At 46.5% G+C, this 15660-nt stretch overlaps 1 long non-coding RNA gene across 1 annotated transcript; it reads left to right on the top strand.

The window, feature by feature from the left end:
• The first annotated feature begins 1197 nt into the window (after positions 1-1197).
• On the top strand, positions 1198-8619 carry LOC149357209 (uncharacterized). Its single transcript, XR_016289888.1, has 3 exons — positions 1198-1254; positions 1862-1993; positions 8514-8619. It is a non-coding gene; the product is annotated as an uncharacterized LOC149357209 (long non-coding RNA).
• Positions 8620-15660: the final 7041 nt, after the last annotated feature.

Raw genomic sequence — 15660 nt, 5'->3', positions numbered from 1 at the left:
CGAGAACAAGTCAAACACTTTCCGTCCACGGGTTTGGAACAAGCAGAGCATGTAACAGGCATTTTTGCAGTCAGCGGCGAAAAAAATATACAATATATCCAGTTTCAGCAATTGGCAAATCAAACTCACCTGCCAAGAGCGAGAAGCAGGGTTAGACAAAGAAGCGGATTGCCGCTGACTGTGATGATGCCTGGGTGTTGACGGTTTATATAGTTGTTGGCAGACACCACGTGATCCTCCACCCGGCTTCTTGCATCCGGGTACTTTGGGCTTGTCGGCTGCACGTGGATGATAACCGACCAGGTGGACGCATGCGCAACGGGACAGTCCTAGTGGCAGCGTCCGAGATCGCCGTGCGGGCGCAGCCGCCCCTTGAAGATCGCGGTACACCTGATCGGCCTGCCAAGAGCGAGAAGCAGGGTTAGACAAAGAAGCGGATTGCCGCTGACTGCGATGATGCCTGGGTGTTGACGGTTTATATAGCTGTTGGCAGACACCACGTGATCCTCCACCCGGCTTCTTGCATCCGGGTACTTTGGGCTTGTCGGCTGCACGTGGATGATAACCGACCAGGTGGACGCATGCGCAACGGGACAGTCCTAGTGGCAGCGTCCGAGATCGCCGTGCGGGCGCAGCCGCCCCTTGAAGATCGCGGTACACCTGATCGGCCTGCCAAGAGCGAGAAGCAGGGTTAGACAAAGAAGCGGATTGCCGCTGACTGCTGACTGAAAGGAGCTTAATCCTCAGCTCTTGCGCTGCAACCATAGCCCAGCGCCCTTGGGCTTGTTTTTAAAAAGGAATAAGCAAAAGGGAGGCAACTGTGCGAAAAAGAACGCACGGTTATCTGAAATTGTGCTGTTATTTAATATAAGGCAATTTAATTTAAGTTATATTTAATAATGTATAAGTTATATTTAATATAAGAATTAATATATTCGTTTAAATTTGTAAGCTTCATCATTTCATGAGTGTATCCATTGCAAGTCAGAACGAGCCTTTAGCCTAGCACAAATCCGAGAAACAGAAACAAACAAACATGGCGGAGTACGAGCGATGCATAGTGCGACGCGGAGTTTATTTCGAACTGCATTTCGCGCGGAGGAGGCCTCTGCTTAACACGGAAAGTCATCGCGAATGTGTAGAATATTAAGCGAGAGCGACGTCTGATATTTACCACCTGATTCGAGAGAATTAAGGTGTCAAGAGGATCGAATGCAGGTGACTGACGGCGGCGGCGGTGGCGGCGTTTATAATGTGAGTTAGAACGCAAATAGCCCTTCTTAATGAGCATGCAGATACTCAATGTGCAGTTTTTGTTTTCATTGCTTAACCGGCGGCGTATGCTTTCGTACAGGTGCGGTCATAATATGGAGAACACGTTTACACAGACTAGCCATTGCTGCCTATGCGATCGTACAAGTAACAGGCAAAAGAAAGGAAAAAAACTTATCTTCTGCACGGTCACCGCGAGAAAGTTACACGTTGAAGCGTGCACCGTACTATTTCGGCCGCTCCTGTACAGGAGCCGCAGAAGTTCTCGAAACTCTGAAATCGCGAAAAACGTGCATTTCCACATCGCTTAGAGGCCCAGCCAGGTATTGTGGGCAATACAGCTTGCATCAACCTTGTTTAGAGCGCTCGAGGGACGCACTTCACTGCTTAGAGATGGATGCCTTATCGCAGCGTCTAGCATTTAGATTCAACGCTTGAGCGGAAGTAGAGCCACACAGACCTGCAGGCAAGATGGGCACAAGCACCTTGCCCGGAAACCATGGGCTGCTTTCCAGCATAGGTTTTTATGGTACGGTGCACATTGCTAGAGCGCTCTACACAAGGGTGACGCAGAGTGTGCATTTTGCAGGTGGCACAGGGAAGTGCAAATCGTACGTACTTGGACTGCGTAGCGGTCAGGCTTCATCATATTTTCGTCTTCCGAAGACCTCTGCACTATGCTGTTCTCCAGTGAGAAGTCTGCCGTATAAAATGGAGCAAGGTGACACATCTTTCGATATTGGCATTGGTCTTCCGGGTATCAGTTCCTTGCATGCTGCAGTCGCTTGTCACTGTGTGGCCATCGCGTATTGTGTATACTTGTGTGCCTGTCGTGTCGAATTGCTGTGCTCGTCTGTAGTGTGCCATTTGCAGGTGGTGGTGGTAACAACTATATATCGTCAACAGAAAGGATTTGGTTGATTCTAGTGGGCTTCCAGAGTGCATGAGGTGGCCGTCTGATCAGCCCTCTGGTTCCGCATGCTGTGGTCGCGAGGTCCTGTCTTTTCGTTCCGAGTTCCCAAGCCCAGTTGATCGCCTGCAGTTGAGCAGGCGGGTCTGAGCTGGACACCGCATCCTCTCTCTTGTTTTAGATTGTTGCATTCGAATAAAATTTGCTTTAAATCTGCCTTTGTGGCTCTGCAGAGCTTACATTCAGGGATGTAGACCCCTGGATAGGCCTTGTGTAGATAGGGTGTTTGGGAATGTGTTTGCAGTTTTCGCCATGCCACCTGTTGATGTTTGCTAAGGCTTTTTTTCTGGCGGTGGGAGTGTCCGCCTGATGTTTCTGTAATATTGCCGTGAATCTTTGTGCGGTTTGTTTGTTTCTTCTTCAAAGCCCTTGCCAAGCGGCTTTGTGACTTTGTTTGTTTCGCAAGACGCAACCAGATTTACCTTCTTTGATCGCATCCAGGTGGAGCTAATTCTAGGATGTTCCAGACTGTTGCAGTAACTTTGTACCTATACCTTGAAAGTTCGCTATCAGCTTCAAACTGAGCAGGGCCGAGAGCAGCGGGCATTTTTCTGTTCAATGACCGCCTAGCACACTCGTTGCTTTCACCGCCGCCGAGTCATTCAGTTCATTGTGGGTGCAGGTCAGCCCAATAAACAGTTTCTTTTGGAAGCCTTGTTTGGCTGCTTTCTTCACTGCCGTCACCAGTATGTGACAATGTAATGTAATGCTGTGGCAGGTGGTGAAGGTCTCTCTGGCAGACTTCAAGATTGGCTTGCCTATTGCACGGTTGACTAAACATCGGGCTAAGTTGTCGGCCACCTCATTCCCGGGATGCGGCACGTGGGCCGGAACCCATATTATTCTAATGGATTTTGCGTTAAGGTTTTGCTCTTCAAGAAGTTGTCTGGCGGGTTTGTGGACGCTCCCTTTTGCAATGTTTCGAACAGCTCTTTCTGAGTCGCTGTAGTGTTCTAGAATAGTATTATAGTAGTACACTATACACTCACTGAAAATTGTCATGGCTTTCTTTCTTAAAATGGCTAAGGCAATGGCCGCTTCTTCCTCCTCATGTGCCTTTGTGCTCCATATGGAAGTGGTGGATATCGGTTTTATGTCCGTGTCTGCGATACCTAACCAAAAGGCATTATGATCACAGAGCTCTGCAACTGAATATTACCCATGGAGTACTTTCGCCTTCTTCTTTCTGCCTGACATTCGGGATTGAATGAAATAACTGCCATCCAACAGAGAAGGATGGGATGACCCATTCGCATAGACGACGGCTCAGCGCTCTTGGGTCCGGGCGCAGTCTTCAGCCACTTGGATGTGACTTCATGTCTACAGTCAATAATTATATCAAAGGGAGAATCTCAGAGGAAGCAGGCAATATAATAAATCAAAGAGGTACAGACAGATTCAAATTATATGCTCACCGGCATAATTCGGCGGACTCGCTCAGGCTCATTTCAGATCATGATCTGAGAAGTGAATGAGTCTAGACTCACGTTGAAATCATGATTTAAATTGCGAGTTCGGACTCACGTTCAGATCATGATCTAAATCCTGGTCAGTCCGGTAAGTGTGGGCCTATCAAATTAAATAGTCCATGGTGTAAGGTTGAACAATCCCACAATCCCAAGTGAATCCAAGATGCCGATTGGGCGTGATTTTAATGTTCATGAACGTGAGTTTGCTGTGAACTCATAATACTGAATACGCTTTGGCTGATGATGATGATGTACCGCTGTTTCATTGTTTTGTGGTAATTTTTGTGGCTGCTGCACTCTAGAACCATAACAGAAAGGTGAGAACAGTTTATTAGTAGCCGCACAAGGTGTCGTTGGATATTAGCTGTTGCTTGCTTTGTCAAGTTCTACTTTTTTACTGTTTTTTAACTGGTTGCCGAACACATGCAGTGGCCTCAGATCTTTAAATCCTACAGGTGGCAGCTACAGGCCTCTAGGCCAGGCCTGGCTAGTCTAGCTGCAATTAAGAGCTCATGGCATCACTGTGCTTTTAACAACTTTTTTTTGGCGTTTTAGGCGCATATCTTGGGTCATTGGGCATATAAACGATTCAGCTGTTCGATGTGTGAGCTTATAGGAGCCCTGAGTCAAGATAAGCCTAAACGAGTCATGAGTGAGTGATACGCAAGTCACATAGGTCCGTTCGATTCGCCTACACTACGTGAACTGGTTCATGCAGTGCTGCACTTCGCCATTCGTTTTAGCAGTGCAAAATGGCGCCGTCTGCACGACGCCATTCGTTTCAAAAAACTGCAGACGTGCAGGTCTAGTTCAGCAAAACTGTGCACCTCCTCAGTGGTCGGGGCCTAAATGGTGCAGCAGCAGCCGACAGCTTGCGCTTTGCGATAAACGGCGGAGATAGTCAAATTATTCCACTCCTCGATGAGAACGGCGCCCCACACCGACCCGACTCTAATAGAAAGTAATTGGCCACCCGAGAAGGCGGCGACGGAGGTGAGGACGGCGGCCCTCGCTGGCACGTACCTTGTATTTCTCGACCACTGTGCTTGCCGACGCACCCGTAAAGTTACAATAGTACTTAAAGCCGGTTATGTTAACTAAAAAGTACACACGTGCATGCATCATTATGCATGTTGTTGCAACAACCCCTCAACATGCAAGTCGTCACGCGCACACCTCAGTTGTGTTGAGTAAAAGAACACACGTGCGTTTCGCTTAGCTGCTGCGAGATTGCATTGATGCTGATGCATGGCAACACCTCGCTGCTATGATGTGCTGTTTGAAATTCTTCACACAGTTCGGGATGTAAGCGGCCGTTGATATATGGGCACCACGCTGCTGGCTGGGTGGTGACGCCAAGGATAGCAGACGATGCACTCGACCGTTTGTTTTGGAAGCAGCCAGTGCCAAGCTGCACTTGAACTGCAGGGACTGGCGTTGCACGCTCGCGACACTTCCACGGAACTTTAGCGAACCAGTGGAGGCGAATCGAACCAACTTATAAGTGGTTGACCGCGGAGTGGTTTGTCTGAATGAGCCTAAATGAGTTGTGAGTGTAAATAAGTTGCACTCTCGCGCTGTGCATTGTAGAGCGTCGTCTTCATCAACTTCCATCTGGTCCGTCCCGTGGCACTGCCTGCTCACCGTCGTCTTTTATGTGGCACAAATCCATGCTTTTGTACCGATTCCAATGCAGTAAACATTCTCTGTAGTTTTTTCATTTTGCATAGGTGTCATTTTTGGATTTCCTTTATGAGCTCTTTATTAGATGGGCTTCCATGTATTTTCATGCTACGGCATCCCTTATAGCTTGAGTCTCTTTGGGACATTAAGCCACATGAGGCCGTCAAACCAATCAGGTATCGCAAATGTTTTGGTTATTTCGCTGGCCAACAAATGCATAATACCAATATTGTTACTACCAATAGTCTTACCATTGACAGTTTCACTATCGATAGCGGTACTATCGCTAGTCGTACTATCGATAGTCAATGTTCCGATAGTTTTGCATCACTAGCATGCACGCCTGATGAGCTTGAACAGGGTGGCAGAAAACAATTTCAAATGGAAATTTCACAGCAGTGGATGAGTCTGTTGCAGAACCACCAACACCAGCACAGCCAGAATGAGCCATACTGAGAATGAAAGGAAAGTCGGCAAAACTAGTCACAAGAGTATGGTAGAAATTATAAGATCGTTGGTCAGATTTCAATTCAGCATTAGAAATCGCATAAAATAAAATTAACTGTAGTGCAATAATGCAGTGTGAATAGCATACCTGACTTTGTGACCGCTCAGCGAAATATTACAGTAGAGGAAACAAATTTTGGGTGCAAATATCGTTTCCTTTGGAGCGATGCACTGGACAGTTGCATATATTAGGGTGTGGAATTCACTTAAGCCAGCTGAATAACTTATAATTGATTTTTTCCCATGTCATTGCAGTGCAAAAGATGCACGGCGGCAGTGACATACACACACACAAGATACATTCAGGTCACAGAGGCCATGCAAAAAGTACAATATTTACAAAAATAGTTTTTTGTCTTACGCGATCTGAATACGTTGTGTACATCACAGCCACCGTTTAGCAGTTGAAACCGTAAGAGCATGAGAAAAAGGCAGTTGTAAATTGAATATTCAACGCTTGTTGGCACAGTCCACGTGGCCATTTGTTTTTTAATGTGCTGCACGACATTCTGAGGTGACAGAACAGAACTAAAATTTAGTTGTGTACTCTGTCATGAGCATTCGTTTTCAGGTGGAACTCTGTTAGGCACATTTATAAGTAATCGGATTAAACCTCATTTCTGGCCAAAACTGCAGCTTCTGTTTGCCAGAGTACAGTGTCAAAGCACTGCACGGGTATTAATGGATGCCTTGTACTTGTTATAGAATTGCATTCTTAGCACTTTTTATACATGGTGTGACCTGAAGGTAAGTTTTGGATGGTACATTTTCAAAGCAAGAGGCCTCGACAAGGTAGTGTGCGGCCTTCTTACGACCACTACTAGTGCTGACATGTTCACCCAAAACCTGCGGCGAAGAGGGAAGGCCAGCAGTTTATCTATGGCTGCTGCACTTGCTGTGGTATGAAATAAAAGTTTCCCAACTGGGTGTTATTGTGTCATGTAACCTAGTCTGCACCATTTTTTTTCACAAGACTAGTGCCAGAATGAAAATTTCATATCGCACTGAAAGACAGCCGTTCGGAATGTTTGCAACTAGGCACTGCTTGTGTCAAAGAAGAAAGAAAAAAAGGTCAAAGAACAAACAACTTTTGAGATTTTACCTATCCATTATTATGTCTGGGGTGCTCGTCGTATACAAGCATGAAGGACACACGTGCTCTAATTACTGCCTGGCCAGTGACTTAATGCAGGAAATAAATCATTCTCTATGAACTTGCTTCCTATAAACTGTTCTCCATGACTGTGTGCTGCTAAAGCTTGGGTGGTTGAAATTAAAGGGTGTGGGGTTTTAATGAAGAAATAAATACGTTTTCCCCGTTTAACCGCGGCTGACACAGTTGAAAACCACCGGACACCACCCCGTGGTCACGTATGCTATCGAGCGCATGCCGACCACGGCGGGCCTTGCTCTGAGGGAACAAAGGAACGACACTCTGGCTGACTCAAACAAGGCATTTATTGCTACAACAATAACGCCAGCTAGCAACAAGATACGCTGAGGAACCGAGGACGTCCGGCTCACCAGCAAAATTACGAGCGAACGTTCGCCCACGCTAGGGCAGGGGGAAACTCCAAGGCCAGATGGGACGAGCTGACGGGAACATGTTTCCACCACGAGGTCGCCCGTCAGCGGAGAGCGGAGCCTTCCGTGTGGACGTCAGTGCACTTCCCACGTTCCCAGCCGAAGAGGACCGTGTCTCCCCGCAAGTGCAGAGCAAACACGCCATCCGTGGCGCCCGTGTCGCTGGGACACCAGTACCCTCACCGGTTAGTTAAAGCAACACAACTAAGGAGGGTGCATTGCGGGGAAACGAACCACAGGGGACGAGAAGGACTATGCTACACTAAAACCAGCCGCTGTCTGGCTGACAATTGCTTGGCAAAATTTACTGCAACATTTCTTGCAAAACTGTGCCAGAACCGGGCACCTTGGACCAACCTAGTTGACAGAAATGCTTGAGCAGGCGTCATTGCAGTGTTAGGTTCTTGTTGACTCACACAGACCTTTTGAGATTTATTTTTGTGCCATTGTTTATCTGGTTGTTTATTTCAGCCTCAAAAGCACTACTTTTACAATGTTTCCATGAAACGAATGAGACATTACAGAGAAGCAACATAAAATGCTTCATCACCTGTCTAGGACATGCAACTACTCAGTAAAAATATTGCAACTCTAACAGAACTGAAATATTACCTCACAGATCACCAAAATGTCTTCAATTAAAAAGTGTCAAAATAAACAGTTAAACATTCAAAGCCTTTCACAGGGCTTTCTCTTGACATTTCGGTGCAAACGTGGTCAAGCCCCTGCCAATTTTTTTTTCTCCCCTAGGAAACAACTGCTGCAGTAAAAATAGATAAAAAAAGTTCCACCACAGCAGCGAAGCAAGCACACGAAAACAAAACTGTGCCATCTTAGTGCAGTTGCTCGATTGTAACGGTGGAGAGAGAGAGGGTAGTCAATCAAATTTGAGGAGGTTTTGACCTCCAGACTAGGGACCTGGCAACTGATAATTGACAAAGATTAAACCGGTTGCCACTATGGTGCATGAGTGCACACGTGCAGCAACTTTACCAGATCTCCATGTGCTCCCTCCATTCTACTCACAGCTGCCCCAGCAGATGGCGACCCATCACAGGACCCTTTGCACGTGCAGAACAATTGCCGACCAGGAGTGCTGATTGCAAATTCTACACAAGAATGTTAGAGTGGCATGAAATCAAAAAAAGTGTTGCCAAATTGTGTTTTGTTAACAATGATGCAATTTGAGCGACCGATACAGCCACCCATGGGGCTTGGGAGACCCAAGTCGCTCTTCCCCAGCACCCTATTGCCACCAATAATTTCACTGCTCCCCTCCCCTTGCCAGTCCCAATCTGTTGGGCAGCTTCATAAATCATTGGGAGTCCTCAGACCATTCCTTGCACAACAGTTAACGCACCACTGCCCTGCAGGTGGCAGGTCGCTAGAGGAGAGCAACCTCTCGACTTCTGGTCACGGCTTTTCGCCGAGGTAACCAAGTAACAGTGTTAAAAAGCGGGAGACGAAAGACTATTCTTTCTGTTGGGATAGAGGCTTTCATGCTTTGGTGTTTCATAACAAGACCTTTTGAATTTGTAAATTAGTTACTTAATTAAACAAAATTAAGTTGCATTACATTCAGTTAAGTCACCACGACTAAACTAACTGGGCAATTAAATCATTGACCTAATTAGCCCAATTAGTGCATTACTTTTAGCATTCATCAGCACTAGCTTACTAGACTCTCTAGAAAGGGCACCGATGTCACCGGATGCGATAGAACCGAAGTTAGACCAAAAACACGACTTAGAAATGGCACAGGCATAAAATAACAAACACGCAGCAATTAACATTATTGGCAGCAATAAGAGGAATGCGTTCGCATTACTGCACCCAAACATACTTGAGTGCACCCTTGGAATTTTTGTTCCAAGGAACAGCAAGAGAAGTTTGGCACCATGCTTTCCAATTCAGCATAAAGCACTGCATTTCCACAAGAAGTAATTGTTTACTGTCAAGCGGTGTTTATTCTAGAAACGCATTGCTGTGGCTGTTGCAAACGTCCTCGTATTACCGTGAAACTCGCATCCATTCTGCCGTAAGTAATGAGGTAATGTACCGTCGTCCCATGAGCACAGGATTTTCCTTTCGGGTAAATATTCTTAGAAGGCGCCCCCAACTTCGACTGGCGCTCATGCACGACGCCGTTCCTTAATCAACGACGATGTGAGTGCTGCAGCATGCTTGCATTGGGCGTCTACACCGACTTTGCAGGAGCATTTTGCTGCAATTATGTTCCTTGATGCGTCCAACTGCATGCAGGCAGTAATAAGACATGTAAAATCGGTTTTGTGTATTACAACGGTTACCCGAAGGAATAAAGTTGGACTTTTCCAGGTCCACATCGTAGCTTGGTGGGTTCAGCTTTGTCTGCAGTATGCACTTAGGGAATATGTGTGTGACCACACCCTGACACTCGCACTAGCCGTACAGATGGCTCGCCTCGTAAAGGCTCTCCCCTGATCGAAAAGACTGCGTGTCATTATTTAAGCTTTGAAAGCTGCACCACAGAACGACGGGTAGAGCCATTCTTGCCCAGCGCAACTGGCTACGCCTCTCAGTCCTCATTCCTCTGACGAGTGTTTTGCCACGGGCGGCGCTGTTCCGTTGAGGCAACGCTGGTGCCATACAATGGCCGCCTGGTCCCTATAGGTAGCGTAAAAGGGGTTTCACACAGCTGCCATCGTCCCTATTTCATCACGTATGATTGGTGGTGGCACCGGTTTGACAAAATGCACACAGAAAGGTGCGACAGTTTTCATCTGTCGCAGCTCCAAAAATATTTCTATTCAATTTTTCTCCACTAGGGCTCCCTGTATTTCCTTGCTACCACCGTGCAAAAATCCCGTACACTAAAAACTTCACAGCTTTGAACACTTAGGTATACTCTGCAGACCATCAACCAGGTGCTGTGGTGAGCATGCCTCCTGCTGCACTTCCTCCAGGCATTTAAATATATTAAGGCAAAAGCCTTTAATGCCTCATACTGTCCTTAGCAGCCGTGTCTGCAGCCCTGTCAACAGCCCTGTCCCAGCTGTCGCAGCAGCAGCCCTGTCAGATGTGTCACGCTTTTGAAGGGTGTCCACCGAGATATGCGAGACAGTTACTGCGTAATTTCCTTTCCTGAGATGCAATTTTCATTTTAAGGCGGAAGCCTTTAATGTCTCATCGTTGTAAGCAGCAGTTGTCGACAGAAAATGTCACGCTTTTCAATTGGTGAAAACGGTCGTGACGTCACAGTGCGCGAATTTCAAACGGGGCCAATTGTACTTTGGCTAGTATCGTATAGTGCTGCTCCAAGTAAGTGGGACTGAGCTTGGTTAATTGCTTAATTACCCAATTAGCCTAATTAGCTTTACTAGTCAGGCCATATAAATAAATAAAACCGATTAAGAAATTGGTCGAGGTCAGGAATCGAACCCCGGTCTTCGGCGTGAGAGACGAGCTTGCTATCCACTCCGCCATGCCAGCTCGATGGTTTGGAATGAACAAAGGCGCGTCTAGTGAATACGGTGTCTTCACTCACTCTCATCCTCCTCCATTCCCTTCCGGCGAGGGTTAGGTGTGCACCGACAAATGAGAGACAGATACATTTCCTTTCCTCAAAAACCAATTTACCGACGAGCGAGGCGTAGAACCGAATGGGCGATGGCGTTCTATGGACTCCTTGGCAGCGTTGCAAGACGCTGTCGCGTTCCACTCTTAGGGGCGAAGCTTAACATCTTAACCACACATAAGTGACCACACTTTAGGTCAAAAAAGTGCCCCCCTGAATTTTGTGAGACAGTTACTGCGTAATTTCCTTTCCTCAAATACAATTTTCATTTTCTTCATTACGGCTCCTCTTTATCTATCTTCTTTCACTCCCACTTCCTCCCTTCCTCTACGGTGCGGTTCAGGTGTCCACCGAGATGACGGAGAATTACTGCGCCATTTCCTTTCCTCAAAAAGCGTTGCGTTCAAAGGGCAAGGCATCGCGCCGAACGGGTGGTGGCGTTCCGTGGACTCCCTGGCAGCGCTACAACGCGCTGTCACGTTCCACTCCTAAAGGCGAAGCTTAAGCGTCATTAATTAGCAGTTAATTAGTATTCAGGCATTAATAAGTAATTAACCATTGATTACTGATTTGTCATCACTTAGTAATTAGTACTCAATTATATGTGACGCCACCAGTGCCACAGAAACAGCGAAGGTGGTGCGGAAAACGCTTCCGCCTCTACCCACTTTAGACAGTCAAAGTGCCCCCTGAATTTTTCTTCATTACGGCCCCTCTTTCACTCCCACTTCCTCCCTTCCTGCACTCTTCTTTCGGTGCGGTTAGGATGTCCCCCAAGATGGCAGAGAATTACTGGGCCATTTCCTTTCCTCAAAAAGCGTTGCATTCTCAAAGGGGAAGGCATCCCGGTGCGGTTCAGGTGTCCACCGAGATGACAGAATTACTGCATGAATTCGGTTCCTCAAAAAGCATTCGTGCGGAACGGGTGGTGGGGTTCCATGCACTGCCTGGCAGCACTACAACACGCTGTCGCGTTCCACTCCTAAAGGTTAAGCTTAAGTGTAACTAATTAGCAGTTAATTATTGATTAATCAGTAATTAGCAACTAATTAGTAATTTGCCATTGCTTCGTCATCAATTCTGTGTGACGTCATCAGTGTCACATAGGCAAAGTGATGCGGAAAACGCTTTCACCTCTATGCACTTCAGACAGTCAAAGTGCCCTGAATTTTTTTCATCATCTCACCAGCCTGACTAAGCCGACTACAGGACAAAAGCCTTTCCCATAGCACTCAAATTAATGCAGTCCTGTGCTAGCTGCAGCCACACTGTCCCTGTGAACCTCGTAATCTCATCTGCCCACCTCAATTTCTGCCGCCTTCTGATATGGTTTCTGTCTCTCTGAATCGAGTCAGTTACCCATAACGACTATCAACTATCCTGCCTTCTCATTACATGCCCTGCTCATTATTATTTATTTCTTGCAGACCATTAGAACACAACTTGCTCAGTCTACATTTGCTCCTTACGCCTACAAGAATTTAGACAGCCACTGCTTGTTAATGTCATTAGATGTTTTCAACATTCCAGACACGTATGCCAGTCTACCAGAGGTCTCCTGCGCATGTAAAGTGGCCCCACCTGGCCGCACGCATGTCACGTCTTGTCTTTTTGTTTAATCGTTTGCATTTGCCTCAACATACGCAGTGTACAAATATACTCTCAGGTGACACAGGCCAGAATGCTATGAACATGAATAAAAGTTTCACAAGACCATCAGGTCCACATTTTTTTTACAAGGTAAAAGTAATTTGCGTAAAACAATGTAAACATTTCACAGAAGGAAACATTAAGTATTTCACCAGCTGTAAGAACAAAAATTTATCTTCTAACAAGACAGCCATCATGTACAAGCTGTAGTACCACTGAGTCTCAATTCTCAACCTCTGAAATAATGCACATTTGTCAAAGCACAAACATGGTCTAACTGGTAACAATTGCTGGTGTCTATAAGCATTATGCATCAAAAATTACACACCACAAGAAAACCCAGGTTAAGCACTGGACTTAGGTTAATTCCACTTTATATATGCAGGCACTATTACTGAGCCCACCAAAGGAGCAGGTAAGGAGATGCATGGAAGCCATGAAAAACCATTAAGTGGATAACGATTCCTCCCATGCTTCTGTTGCTCGTTGGCAAATTCAGCGATGGCACCTGCACATAGAAATACCGCCTTTTGAGTAAACCACGTGTTTAAGCCCACCATTTGCTTTGCATATTGCACACCTGCTCGTAATGCGCACATATGTACAGAGGTGAGCGGACGTCTAGAGAGCTGTGCTCTGGAGACCCAACGCTCATTCTATAGTCATTCCTAGGGAGCTGGACAACATTTTTGGCACAAAAACCACTACGTCTTTATTTTTTTTCTCGGGGGGGGGGGGGGGGGGGGGGGGGGGGCTCTGCAGAACACAGCGCGAGCGCTCTAGATAAACCTGCTCGTTTGTACACAAGCTAACATAGATTCCTCCGTGCGTGGATGTTAAAAAAAAAAGACGTTAAGAACACGTGCATCTTTCTCACCTGCACTGGAAGAGAACTGCAGAGTGCTGCGTCTCGCCACGAACCCATGCTCCTGCTCGTGGTGCTGCAACAATTCACGACAGTAGAGAAAAGCATTAGGACAGAGGTCACATGCATAAGTTTTCTCACGAGCTAATGACCTCGCAGCTTCGGGATGCTTATTTCGCACATGCCTCCTCTGGGATTGCTGAAAAGTGAATTCAGCTTGGCACACGGGGCAGCGATACTTATCTCGTGCTGGTGGCTCAGCAGGTGGTGTACTTGGTTCTTCCATTCCAATCAGGCCACGAGGGTGGCAAGGACAATGATCACAGCACTGAAAACAAACTTCAAACAACAACTTAAAACAAAGCACGTGCAACTGCGCAAACTCGCGAGAATAGAGCAACGGAGAATATGCACCAAGTGCAATTAGCGCAACAGCTAGAAAAAAATCCCCGAGCCCCGCAAACGCAATTAACGGCGATGTCCTAACCCACTGTCCTAACGTAGCCGAGGTGAGGTTAGTAGCTTCGAGCAACGATACAACGACGCCAAAACAAGACAATAAAATTACTCTACAGTACACCAATTAACGCAACAGGTAGAAAACTAAAAGAACAGGCACGCTCAGGGACCGTTGAGCAGGCACGCTGGGCAGCTTTCAGGGACCGTTCAGCAGGCACGCTGAACAAAGTTTAGGGCTCGCACAGCACACCACCGATGACAGCGTGACCGGTTGAAATCTGCGCCTGCGAAATCGAAGTAGTCACGCGATCGGATACAAGTAATACCAACGCGCCAACAAATTCATTTCATATAGAAACAAGAACATAAAAAAAACGTGATTATAAAATGCATAAGTTTTTAGAAAATGCATAAGTTTTGTACTGCCGTCGTATCAAGAATCTTTATTTAAACAAACAACACGAACAAATGTTCCTAGGGACGGGGAATCCTAGGGAGGGACAGAGCTGGATGCTGCTAGGGACGGACTGAAGTGGACAGAAAGAAAAAGACGGGCCCGTTGCTCTCCCTAGTAGCTTCCGAATATACTAGTATGGTGGCTAGAAGGGGTAGGTGACGCGACCGGGAGGCGATCGCCGCGCTTCCATTTCATGCCATGCGTAGGTGGCTCTGCTGTCCGTAGTGCGATGCGGCGAGCGCGCTGCGCGCAGGAAAGGCTGGCTGCGCCGGCTTCGCCGCGCGTGCAGAAAACTGGATTTTTTTTTGCGTTCACGCTGGATGCACCCGCGCAGATTAGTCTGAAACTGAGGTGAAGACTTTACAGCCTACAGTGATCATGAGTCTGCGTACACTTTTAGCTCGTGAAAGCGCTCACTATAGAGAGTAATCTTGCGAGTCTCATACGATCTCGCAACTCTCAACGAAAGGAGCGCCACAGAAATAAGTAGTCATGTACCTGCGCAAGCAAACCAGCATGTGAATATGACTTATTACACACTACGTTCAGGAACTTATCACGGAGGCATACTGCACAAATGTGAAACTATAAAAGTGACTCGATCGTTAAAAAATAGAAAGCTTAGAGGGTAAGGAACATGCATGAATCACATAGACTTACTGCACGTAACAGAAAAAATAAAGTGACTCGTTGAAAAATAGCTTAGACCATCGTCAGGAACATCATGTATCACAGAAACATACTGCACATGTACCTTATGACTGAAACTATAAAAGTCGCTAATTAAAAAGTGGAAAGCTTAGAAGGCACACTTCAGAGCACTCGTCGAAGTTTTAACATCTTCATTCGCTCCCGCGTTTTGTCCCGTTTTGCGTTCTGAGATTTCACGTTGAAATGAAGCCTTGTGAGCACATAGAACTTGATGATTCTGTTTGTGAGTGCTGTTTTGTGTTCTGGGCAGCCTAAAGATTCAACTTTGTAAGCTGGAGAAAAGATACCAAGTCCATTAGGCTGTCGCTTCTTACTTGCTTCACACTGAAGCAGTGGTCTTCCCTCGGTGCTTGGAGTTGGCTTCGAACTCTCCCTTTTTTCCAAAGCCTTTGCATGGAATAAGGGAGTTTACTTCTAGAAGAAGATCTTCAATCATTTTAGCATCGGTAACCTCAACGCTTCTGACTTGGGTTGCTT

Source organism: Amblyomma mixtum, chromosome 3 (genome assembly GCF_055824585.1).
Source record: "Amblyomma mixtum isolate Tamu chromosome 3, ASM5582458v1, whole genome shotgun sequence".
In the NCBI taxonomy this organism is placed as follows: Eukaryota; Metazoa; Arthropoda; class Arachnida; order Ixodida; family Ixodidae; genus Amblyomma; species Amblyomma mixtum.
The sequence above is the reverse complement of the archived record's forward strand: the minus strand, read 5'-3'. Positions and strand labels throughout refer to the sequence as shown.